A 13,183-nucleotide genomic window follows, 5' to 3' on the forward strand; every position below is an offset into this window, starting at 1 on the left:
ATTTCTAGAGTAAATAAATGAGAGAAAACTACAAGTGTGTGTCCTATCACTGCTTTGTGCTTTGCTACACTTGGTGGAGATGCGGGGTATGCAATTGCTTGCATGAGTAAGTTGAGATTGTCCCCTATAGAGCAAAGAACAAGCAGCACCCAGGCAGTAGTTATTATAGCCGAAATCACCCGCGGAGGAGCATGGCACCACCGCCTCCTGAGGATCGACAGCGGAGGAGAGAGCTTTGACTGGTGAAGCAGTTACCTACACAGAGGAGGACGAATCTGGAAGCAGCCAAGCATGAGTTACCCATCCCCACTTCACGTTCCAGAGGAGAATTCGATCGACTTGAGAAGCTCGGAGATAAGTGAATTGTATCATCAGAGTATCCTACCCTTATGTAATCAAGTGCAAAGACTCACAAACCAGATGGAACAGTGGGTGAGCAGTCCCACTAAGTGTGGTAAGATGGAAACTGGGGTCTCACAGTCTGAACAGAGGGGTGAGCCTATGCACAAAGAGGACAGTGTTGATATTTTCCCTCAGGTGGTAGCCCATGAGATGAAGCTCAGGACTTTTTCGGGGACTCCTGATAATTCAGACCAAATTAATGTAGGTGAGTGGATAGCTGAGGCCAAGTGTAACATAAGGTTGCTTGGCTACAAGGGTAGAGGGTCAGTCAACTATATTCTTAAATTTATCACTGGTCCTGCTCAGAAAAGGGTAGAAAACTGGCTTGGAGTGACAGTTGTGATAGTGAAGGGGTTCTCGCAGTTTTAAAGGATACTTATGGAGAAAATGTGACGCTGGGGGAACTCCATTTTAGACTTTATCAGAGGACTCACGGTGTATTGGAAAATGTGTGGAGATAGTTAAAGTAGCCCCAACGCAAGTCGTCAGTAAGTCGGATACTTTGAAAGAGGTTTTTCTTAAGGGCTTAAGGGATCAAGGGTTGCAGAGTGGCTTACATTGGTATTTGCGTGGCCAGCATGGAATGTCTTATCAGGAATTGGTACAGGTAGCTGCAGAAGAGTCAAAGAAGACAATTAAGGAAAAGAACCCATCTAAGGGTGTGGTTACAGCTATAAACGAATGTTCGCCCATGGTTAAGGAAGTGAGAGAAACATTAAACCCCCATGGAAGTGTACCTCAAGAGAGTGGGGTGGAGAAGATGCTTGCTGAATTACGAGTAGATATTCAGGCGGTGAAGACAGACCTAGTCCAAATTAAGGGGTCACCGGAAGTTAAACATTTTAACAAGGGAAGGCCACTTCCATTCCAGGGAGAGTGCTATATATGTGGACAGTGGGGGCACAGGGCGGCCACCTGTTGGCACCGGAACCAAGGTCGAGGGAGAGGAGGTCCACCAAGGTGGGCCTCTCAGCAGCCAAGAAATGGAGTCAAGACCACGGGAGTGTCGGAAATTGCTAGAGAGGAGGGAAATGGCCAACCCTTGCTGTGGGAAGCCCACCAGTAGAGGTAGAAAAAGTGGGCTGGTCACACAGAGAGTGGCGTAAGGACAGGCTGGTGGGGAAAACCCCTGTCACTGCAGTTAAGATAGGAGGAGTCTTGGTTACATCTCTTCTGGATTCTGGTAGTGAGGTTTCTCTTGTTTCAGAGACAGTTTATCGTAGATATTTTGAATCTAGGGGAATCTAGGGGAGTTGGATTACATTCCCCGGAGGGTCTCGTGTTGAAAGCCGCTAATGGTGGGTCAATACCATACCTGGGCTACATGTTGGTGGATGTTGAGATTCTTGAATATAAAATAGAGCAGGTCGGGGTTGTAGTGAGGAAGGGGAAGCAGAGCTTTGCTACTCAGGCCCCCGGGTTGATAGGGATGAATGTACTTCGACAATGTCGAGAAGTTCTAGTGAAGGATTTTGGTCCCCATTATGTTGACTGTAGTATTATAAAGGGAAACAGATTTTTTTTCTAAGTGCTTCCAAGAGATTGAGAGCATCCATCGATGGCAGCAGAAAGACCACGTGGGGTTTGCCTCCTCTACTAGGTGGAAACCAACAAGAATCCCTGCAAACTGCCGCCAGGCAGTCAGTATTTACATCCGAAGCTTACGGAGATGTCCCAAACTTGAAGTCTTGATTAAGCCAATGCAGGCGGGGTAAGGGTGGCTCCCTCCCAACCTCCTTCTTATCCCTACATATGCTACCATTAGGTACGGTAAGGGGGTTGCCACTGTGGCCAATGTGGGTAATTCTTGCATGTGGCTAAAGCGAAACTGGCATGTTGGAGTGGCTCGTGGGGCCGATTTGTGTCCTCAACAAGAAACAACAGAGGTGAGCTCAAACAGTGTTGAATGGGGGACAGAATGCCCAGCTGATGGGCAGGTGCCAGAAGATCTAAGGCAAATAGGGCTGAAGATTGACCTAAAACAAATACCCAGTCGCACACAACAGAGACTTTGGAGTGTGTTGCGGAAGTACCGCGATGTTTTTCTGGACAGTAAGGGAAAGTTAGGATGCACTGGGATAATCAAGCATACCATCCCTCTCGTAGATGAGACTTCCACTAGGCAGCCTTTCAGACGGGTTCCCCCCACTCAAATCCAAATGGTTAGGGACCATATCAACCAGCTTTTGGAGCAGGGGGTCATACACAAAAGCACTTGTCCATATGCAGCCCCGATTGTTCTGGTGAAGAAACGAGATATGTCACTGCGTTTGTGTGTCGACTAAAGGAAACTGAACAAAGCCACTCGCAAGGATGCTTTTCCACTCCCAAGAATTGATGAGTCTCTTGATGCTTTGGCAGGAGCAAAGTGGTTTTCAACATTCGATCTAGCCTCAGGATATTATCAGATAGAGATGGATGACAAGGACATCCAAAAGAATGCTTTCTGTACACCATTCGGGCTGTTTGATTATAAACGCATGCCAATGGGATTATGTAATGCTCCCGGAACATTTCAGCGATTCATGGAGAGCATTTTTGGCAGTGAGATATTTTCAACCCTGTTGGTGTACCTAGATGACCTCATGATATTCTCAAAGACACTTGATGAGCACATAGAAAGGCTGGAAATGGTGCTCTCTAGGCTAAAGGGATATAACTTGAAACTGAAACCATCCAAATGCAACCTGTTTCAGAGGAAGGTTGCCTATCTTGGATATGTAGTGTCACAGAAGGGAATTGAGACAGACCCTAGTAAGATTGAGGCTGTTAAGCAGAGGCAGGTTCCCACCACCATTAGGGCGTTACGTTCCTTCCTTGGGTTTGCCTCTTTTTACCGACGGTTTGTGCCTGGATTTTCAAAATTAGCTACCCCATTAACAGCCCTAACTTCAGGTGCCCCAAACCAGTCCATCTGTTCGAGGTGGGCCCAGGTGCATGACGATGCATACAACCAACTAAAGGGTAAGTTAGTCAGGGTACCCATTTTGATTTGTGCTGATTTTAGCAAGCCATTTTTCCTAGAGAACGATGCCAGTTTTCAGGGGCTAGGAGCTGTCTTGTCACAAGAGGTAGAAGGCAGAAAACATCCTATTGCCTATGCCAGTAGGGGCTTGAAGGGGTCGGAGAGAAATATGAAGAATTACAGTAGCATGAAGTTAGAGCTGCTAGCTTTGAGAAATTCAAAGACTATCTGGCAGGCAGCAAGTTTACTGTACTCACTGACAACAATCCTTTGACTTACTTGGACAAGGCAAAGCTTGGGGCAGTAGAACAGAGATGAGTGGCTAATTAGCCCGGTTTGATTATCATCTGGAATATCGGGCAGGGAAAGCCAATGGGAATGCAGATGGATTATCCAGAAAGAGCCATGAGCCAGAACCTGACGCAGATGACTCCTCCGAGAGTGTTGAAGCTATGGCCATAGATGCTTTCGGGGAGGAGAGTTCCCTTAGTGGTGAGGATAATGAGACCCCATACCCAGCTGAGGAAGGAGCAGATAGCCCTCAGGTGACTGGACAGTTAATGTGGCTTCCCAGCATATCTCAGGAAGGTTTGCAACAATTGCAGGAACAGGACAGTAACATTTCATAGTGCCGAAAGGGCCTAGAAAGGCAGCTAGGAAAAAGTGAATTACAGCAGCTGAGAAAGGGCCAGGATTTTAACAGCCTATGGAAACAGAGAGGGAGATTGCTCATTTGTAACAGATTGCTGTTTAGGAAATGGGAAAGGCCAGAAGGAGCTAAAACAACTAGTTTTGCCTACTACCTTGAAGGAGGAGGTAATGAAACTTTTGCATGACGACATGGGTCATCAGGGCATTGAACGCACCACTAGATTGATTAAGCAGAGGTGCTACTTGTAGGTTATGTATCTAAGCTACTGTGCCGAATAGCATTTATATATGTAATCACATGGCAACACTGCACATGTTATGTGGCAACATTGCCCCGAGGCTGCCATATGGCAAAGCAGTATCAGTCTGACTCTGTGGGTCGTGCATGGCACACGCTAGTCACTACTTGTATTTATCCTATCCGTTAATAAATGGACTTCAGTGTTACCCGGTGTTTCCCTACCCATCACTGCCTTCTTCAGGGAACACTTGGAACCTTCATGGCGCAGTGAGTAGGATCTGTGGACTTACAAGTGTTGTGAACAATGCCGAGACCGTTACGACTGCCGGCGATGTGTGCGTCGACTAGTGTGTTGTATTGTGTTGCGTTGCGTTTCGCCGCGACGTGCAGTGTTGCACCGTCACAGTGCGTTTTAGTGACGGTGGCAGTGTTAGTGTCAGTGTATTAGTGTGTCTAGAGCTGAGAGTTGAGCATTGGCCTGTCTTTATATCATTTACCAGACGCCTGGCGTACCCTTCTGTATCCAAAGGCTTGTTTCCTCACGGCCGCGTACGATATCTCGAGACACACACACTTGCCACCCTCACGGGTGAACAATGGACTCTTTGTTGGCCTTTACTTTCTTTATACTCCTGCTCCTGTGTTGAAGCGATGAGGGTACCACTTGCTACAAACATGAGTTCAAGCATACTGGAATGGGCGTGGGAAAGAATAACGTCAGATGATTTGTCCCCACCACCATCCCTCCAGCGACGAACATTGCCACAATTCTGAGGTGGATGGACGACAGGGACGAGAGACGCAGAGAAATGGAACTTCAGAGGGAGGAGATACAAAGAGAGGACGAAAAGGCGCGCTTTGATACGCGTGGCATTTCTTTACTTGCCTCTACTCCTGAGTAACGCTCCAACACACCAGGCGCCAATGCCCTCCTCTCTGCACCAACGTCTCAAACACTCTTGTATCCATAGCTCCCAGGGCATCTATTATTTACCGCCGTCTCACCCAGACATCACGACTTCAACGATTTCGTGAAGTGGAGCTGCAGGCCGACGTTACTCACGATGATGGACCTTATATGCCTCCAAACAAACAGCTCATCCAATAACTGCGGATGTATTTCTTCAGAGACAAAGTTTGAACACCGTTAAGCTCAATTCATCTTCAGTGACGGATGTGCTCGATCATTAACAGGAGCATGTTAAAGGTCGGAATAACGGGGCTTTGCGTAGCCGTGCCTTCACCAGCTGCAAGCAGGCGGAGAATGAATCCTTTGACGACTTTTTTGTACGTTTGAAGAGTTTGTCGGAGGAGATCGACGTCTGCAAGGCGCACAGCCGGGAATGTGAGGAAGCCTGGATCAAGCACGGGATCTTGACAGGTGTCAGGCAAGAAGAGTTGGTGCAGCGACTCATCCCCCCCTGGGCCTTTACTGGCCTCCGGGTGGCTGCGTGACTGAATATCAGTCGCGAGGCCTGGTCACCCTCTGCCGGAGCCACCTGTGAAGCCTATCTCAATACAAAGGCGGCAACAACAGTGGAGCCAGTCACTAAGAGATATTTGCAAACAGGTCGCAGGCTCTTTCAAAATTCAGAAGCCAGTGCTTGCTCAGTACTTGCCAACAGTGTGTAACAGAGATGTGACCGATCGCCCAAGCGGCTAACGAGCCGATCAGTGATGAAAGTTAAAAGTAAAAGTAAAGAGATACAGTGGATCATGATATAATATGTGAAATACTGCAGGCTCTAATTTTTCATTACCAATAACAGTATTTCGTTTTGGTAAACTTCCATTTGGCTGAATTAGGTGCTTAATAAAATAAATTCACTGGGAGATGAAGTTTGATTATTTAATGATAATATGACTTAAGCATATATGATACAGTATTTGCGCTAATATAGAGGACATCACGGCAGCTTCCCCCGTCTCAGTAAAAGTAAGTTCGCCCACGGCATGTGATAAGCCTCACTATAAAACATTGAAATTGCGGCGTTTATAAATTTGTTTTCTCTGAAAACCACAATTTTTAACCCATGACAATATAATAAGGGCATCTCAGCACTTAAAAGCCATTTCCTATTATTTTATTCATTACTGTACATTAGTTATATTTTAAAATTACATTGGAAACCTTAGAAAATTCAAATTTCCCCCGTATTTTTAACTAACAGGCTTTCCACAAGTATTTTTATTTTGTAATATCTTTTTCACCCCAATCAAATGAACTAATAAATAACGTTCTCTCTGCGATAACTTGTCCTTGATGATTGGGAGGATAAAATGTCCATGATGAGAGCGCAGTACTCTTAATTTTAGCGCCAACGAAGGTAAACAAACACACACGAGTAAGACGACCCATAATGCATCAGCGAGGTGGACAGTATTACCAGACCTACCCTACTTGGTCCCGCACGAAGGGGAAGAGATTCGAGCAATAAAAATACTGCCTGAAAGAACAATCACTTCAAGAAGACTCTTCGTCAGATAGGGGAGATGTAGTTTAATAATACGGGCGTAATTGTTGGTGATTCCCAGGTACGGTACTTGAATTCAGCTTTTTGTGTTAAAAATGGAAATAGGATGGGAGTGTTTGCCAGTTGCTGGGGTTTGATTGCTCGATACGTTTATTGAGATACAAAAAACATTAGTACATCTCAAAGAGATGAAGTGACATAAGTCATCCCCACCCCAGTCCAGGAATGTCCCTCTCAGGACTCACATAAATCCCTAATATTTCATATAATCAGTTATAGTACATAGTTATATTCTAGATGCAAAATTTCTATATTTCTTTAATATTTCATCTATTTTCCTATTTTTAAACATCCACTCTATTTGCTTGGGGACATTATTTATATGGGCATTTCTATATACATTAAGCAATGGGCATTCCAGTATATAATGTGGCAGGGTATTGGATCTGGATGTTCTACAAACTCTACATTCTTTATCCTGTTCACTTCTCTCAGCTCCAAGTTCCCAATAATATTTATATCCTAATCTTAACCTCATATACACTGAATCTTTCCACCTACTCCTATCTTTCCCATATGTAAATTTTGTGTTCATGAGAACATGATGGTAATGTTTCATTGTTTCACTTTTCTCCTATATTTCGTTCCTTTTGAAATTATCTTCTATTGATTGTATTTTCCGTAATTTGCTCCTTAGTTGTTTCAAGGTTTTAGTACATATTATGTCGATCTCGGCCTTTTCCGTGGCTCTTTTTGCTATTATATCTACTGCTTCAATAAGACCAATGCCTACATGTGAAGGGACCCATACAAGTTGAACATTATGGGCATTTTCCTTATTGTATTTACTAATTTTCTACATGAACCAATAATGTGTTCAAAGGCTGGACTCCCACTGTTCAAAGAATCCAAAGCTGCCCTACTATCAACAAAAAAATATGCATCTTTATACCTCTTTACAACATTTTCCAATCCTACTAACATTGCATATAACTCAGCTTGTGTTGATGATATAAAACTGCTCAACCGAAGTCCAATTTTGATGTCATCATTTCCTTGTTCTGTGTACTGTCTTATAAGGATCCCGCACCCTGCCCTGCCACTTGACATAACTGAACCGTCACAATATACATGCAATGTGTTTATTTTAGGCAAATTACTAATCTTATTCCCATATAAAGCCCTTAACTGTCCTAGTTCATGTAATGATTTCTTCATTGTGAGAGGCACTATGTCTAACTCTACTTCTCGTTCTTCCCAGGTGTGGATTCTTACAACTCTTCTGAACAGCTGCACACCAGTCTGCCAGATTACATTTTTTAATAATATTTACTAATCCATTCATATATCCTCTCTTGCCTTGCCTGCAGAAGGTCCTTTTATCTTTTAAACCATCATTTATATCTTGTACAAATTTACCCCCACTGTTCCCTCTCATTAATCGAACTGCTGCAACTGTATTAATTTCATTGACCCTCTGTGAAATGCTCTGTAACCCTAGTTCCATTTTCATTATCTCAATCATTGCATTCTTTTGATACCCTAAAATTATTCTCATTGCTTCATTTTGCATGATCTCAAGCTTCCGTAGCCTTCCTTCACCAGTACAAGAGAGGACATAGTCTATAAGTGATCTGATGGTAGAAATATACATCATTCTCAGTATGGGTACCCCAGCACCTTTACCACAACATGCTAGAGCCTTCAAGGGCTGTAATCTTGCTCTACATTGAGTGAGGACATGATATATTTCTGCCTCTTTACTTTCACTAGTAAAGCCAATTTACATTCCTAAATATTTATACTTTGACACTTTCTCAACAATTTTTCCATTTAGAAAACGGATTCAGTTCCTCTTCCTTTACATTCACACTTGGTTTTTTCTTCATTGATAACTAAGCCCATCTTTTGAGAAAGAACACGAAAATTATTTAATGCAATCTGCAAATTTTTTTACAGAGTTTCCTTGAAATAAGACCTCATCTGCATAAATGATGGTTACAACTCCTTTAGGATATTTGTGTGAGGCTATCTTATTCATTAACACATTAAATAACATTGAGACCAAGTTCCAGGTTGCTGATCTCTCTTTCTGCCTCATTTACACACAATTGCAGGGTCTCAACTGTCTCTCTTACTATTGACAACACCACAAATAAAACCGTACTCATTCTTGATCTGTTTTATTCATTCTATTTCATTCTCCTATGTCAGTTGATATTAATACTGAAGCGGGGCCTTCTTGGATGGGTCCCACTGCTCGGGAAGATTGTGGACCCCAGGGCCGACCTGATCATCATCAAGCTACTGCACCGCGGTTGCTGGAGGATCGGCTTTTTTCACACTTCATTTTTCCAACATTCGCGGACTGAGATCCAATTTTTCTTCTGTAGAGCACCATCTATCAACCTCTTCTCCCAACCTCTTACTACTCTCCGAACTTCAACTGACCAAACAGCTTCACCCAAACCTTTTCAAGTCTCTAACTACAACCTTTATACCTACTTCCGTTCTAAGGGAGGTGTATGCGCCTACTGCAACTCACGTACACCTATAGCCCGACTCACGGATCTTGAATCTCCCCTTCATGATGTCATCTGGCTCAAAATATCTCTACCTACTGTGACTATTTTTCTTTGTTTCCTATACTGTTCTCCCAACTCTACCAACTATTTCGAACTCTTTGACTATCTCACTTCTTGCCATGAGTCGTTGCTATCCACACACCCCAACACCGAGATCCTCTACCTAAGGGATTTCAATGTACATCACAGAGAGTGGCTTGGCTCTGCAAGGGATGACCCAGGTGGAGCTGAGGCACTCTCTTTTTCCTTACTTAATGATTTGGAACAAATAATCAAACACCCTACACGCGTTCCTGATCGACACGATCAACTTGCTAACATTCTTGATCTTTGTTTTACCTCTAACCCCTCACACTATTCATACTCAATTTTTGCCCCTTAGGGTCTTCTGATCACAACCTTATTTCTATTAAATCAAACTGGGCACGACCACCTCCCCCACCCCCCTCTAAACGTCAACTATGGCACTATCGGAGGGCAAGCTGGCAATCCTTGCGAGAATTCTTCACCGACTTTCCTTGGGATGAATGTTGCTTTTCCACTCGGGATGCCTCAGTATGTGCTGACAGCATTGCTGGGGTTATACAGGGCGGTATGAGTGCATTTATCCCATCTTCTACCAAAACTTTCACATTACAATCATGGTTTGATCGCTCCTGCTCTCTTGCTTGCAGGGTGAGAGATAGGGCATATCGAGCTATGAAACTATCTCCTCCTATTACTAACACGTCTTTCATTACTTCTAGGAATCGTTGTAAGGCTAAGCTGAATTTTATTGAAAGAAAGACCGCTGTCCTGACTAATTCTTCCTCTAGTAAATCCTTCTGGTCCTAAACTAAAAACATCTGTAACAACTTCTGCACGCCTTCTTTTCCTCCCCTCTTCATTCCCAATAACTCTCTAGCCAACTCTACCCCTGACAAAGCCACCCTCTTTGGCACCTCATTCTCCTCTAATTCCGCCTTAGACGATTCCCACTCTTTCCCTCCTACCCCTGCACCTCCTACTGAATCTATGCACTTTCCTATAATCTCCACTCGCAGGGTTGCCGGTGTGTTAACCAGGTTGGATGTAAGTAAGGCGCGTGGACCGGACGGAATACCCCCTCGTGTTCTGAGGGAGTATGCTGAAGCCCTGGCCCCTGTGCTTGCTCGCCTCTTCCGCCTTTGCCTCAAAACCCAAACTTTTCCTTCTTCTTGGAAGCATGCCTTGGTTCAGCCCATCCCGAAGAAGGGTGACCATTCTAATCCCTCCAACTATCGCCCCATTGCCCTAACTTCAACCCTCTCTGAGATTTTCGAAACTATCTTGAACTCCCATTTTCTCCGTCACCTTGAACGCCTTTCTCTTTTGTCATATCACCAGTATGGCTTTCGCCATCTTTGGTCATCCTCTTTTATGGATTATGGGGAAACTTTTGTCGTGGCTCTCGACATTTCCAAAGCATTTGACAGGGTATGGCACAAGTCTTGGCTATCTAAACTTCCCTCTTTTGGTTTCTCTCCCCCACTTTGTTTTCTCATCTCTAGCTTCCTTAAGAACCGATCCATGGCAGTTGTTGTCGAGGGATCGATTTCTCGCTCTTTCTCTACCAGTAGTGGCGTCCCACAGGGTTCTGTTCTTTCACCAACTCTCTTCCTTCTTTTTATCAATGATTTACTTCACACTACAACTAATTCTATCCAGTCTTATGCTGATGATTCTACTCTTCACTCTTCCTCACATTATCCTCCTTCCCCCTGTTAACACGTACTGTATATTATCCTCCTTCCCCTGTTAACACGCACATTATCCTCCTTCCCCTGTTAACACGTTACATTATCCTCCTTCCCCTGTTAACACGTACTGTATATTATCCTCCTTCCCCTGTTAACACGTACATTATCCTCCTTCCCCTGTTAACACGTACATTATCCTTCTTCCTTTGTTAACACGTTGCATTATCCTCCTTCCCCCTGTTAACACGTACATTATCCTCCTTCCTCCTTTTAACACGTACTGTATATTATCCTCCTTCCCCCTGTTAACACGTTACATTATCCTCCTTCCCCCTGTTAACACGTACATTATCCTCCTTCCCCCTGTTAACACGTACATTATCCTCCTTCCCCGGGTTAACAAGTACATTATCCTCCTTCCCCTGTTAACACGTTACAATATCCCCCTTCCCCTGTTAACACGTTACATTGTCCTCCTTTCCCCGTTAACACGTACTGTATATTATCCTCCTTCTCCTGTTAACACGTTACATTATCCTCCTTCCCTTGTTAACACGTACATTATCCTCCTTCCCCTGCTAACACGTACTGTACATATTCAGGTATTTATCTTGTTTATATATATATATATATATATATATATATATATATATATATATATATATATATATATATATATATATATATATATATATATATATATATATATATATATATATATATATATATATATATATATATATAAATATATATATATATATAAATATGTATATATTTCATGTAAATCCACAATGAAAACGTGGATAAGATTAGATATATATATATTCAGAGAGAAAGCAAAATCATAAATCATGTCTGTGTAGCAGAGTTGTTAGTATATAAATCTGAAAGAGTTTTACTATGTATGTTTGATAAGAGAGATAAAGACTCGATTGATCAGGGTTTAGATAAGAACGACTTAGGCAAGCCCCCATGATAAATCAAATCTTGTTGAAGATCACCATATGATAGTGTGTGTTCTTAATGCTCATAGAGTATGCACAGTACAACATACATACTAAAACTCTTTCAGATTTATATATTAACAACTCCGCTACACAGTCATGATTTATGATTTTGATTTCTCTCTGAATATATATATATATATATATATATATATATATATATATGTAATATTCAGAAATTTCAGTGTAATTTCAAACACCGCGCCATTGGCGATACTGAGCTTTCAAGGTCGTCTGAGGGAAGAGAGCGCTCCCTGCACATAGCGAGAGGTTGTGGAACTAGGCCTAAGTGATATTAAATGTAATTTGCCGAATTAATAATGATGCGATTCATGAAGTTAAGGGACTATTATTGAATTTGAAATTATTATAGATCGTTTATCAGTCTGAATAATGTCACGGGTGTCCCAAGGAGTTATTAGTTAGGTGGAAAATATGTCACGTAGGCCTAAGCTAGCGCCTTGGAGAGACGCGACGCTGGCTGGTCCTCAGTCATGTGAAAGCGATTGGACCTACAGGACATCCCTGCGCGTCCGTCCAAGAAATAGTCACGTCGTCTAGTCACCTGTGCTGCGCTATTGCAGTATAACAAGTAAGTCTCATTCAATCTCAGACAGGGTTTAGATAGGGCAGCGATAAAGTAAACTAGAGCTAACAGTGAGTTCATTTCAGGGTTTCCGCCAGAACCCACTGGACTGCGAGAGATTGACTGCCGTTTGAGACTACCGTTGATGATTGAGGGTGGCGATTGTCGCCATTGGACCGATCAGTGTAGGCCTGCCACTGTTTAGCGGGGTATCAAAGGATCTCTTGAGGGAATCTAGCCGTCTGGGTGCCCAGCTGACGACGGGACGATCGTTGGGGTCATCAGCTCTCCTCTACCTCGGCTCACAATACCACATGTTTCAAGCAGCTTGGTGAAACCCTCTTGCTAACGGGAAGCTAAAGCTTCTCTCAACTGTACAAGGTCTGACTGGCTCACTCCCTTCCGCTTTATGGATGTACAGAGAGGGTAAAGTGAAGCTAGCTGAGTGATACAGGGTCGCACACTGGGGCCAAGAGTCAGTGGAGTTTAGAGGTACACTTTCCAAGGTGGAGAAAGGCTGATTTGGGCCTTCAACTACGGGTGCCTGTTGGTTGTGC

General features: G+C 43.4%; 1 long non-coding RNA gene across 1 annotated transcript in view; it reads left to right on the forward strand.

The window, feature by feature from the left end:
• LOC121874941 overlaps window positions 1-12,739 on the forward strand; it is a 13,127-nt gene extending 388 nt beyond the window's left edge. Inside the window, exon 3 of the long non-coding RNA XR_006090512.1 lies at window positions 12,713-12,739. This is a non-coding gene — a long non-coding RNA (uncharacterized LOC121874941). The remainder of the gene's footprint in view (window positions 1-12,712) is intronic.
• The last annotated feature ends 444 nt before the right edge of the window (window positions 12,740-13,183 follow it).

Source organism: Homarus americanus, unplaced genomic scaffold (assembly GCF_018991925.1).
Source record: "Homarus americanus isolate GMGI-L3 unplaced genomic scaffold, GMGI_Hamer_2.0 scaffold28456, whole genome shotgun sequence".
NCBI classification, from domain to species: domain Eukaryota; kingdom Metazoa; phylum Arthropoda; class Malacostraca; order Decapoda; family Nephropidae; genus Homarus; species Homarus americanus.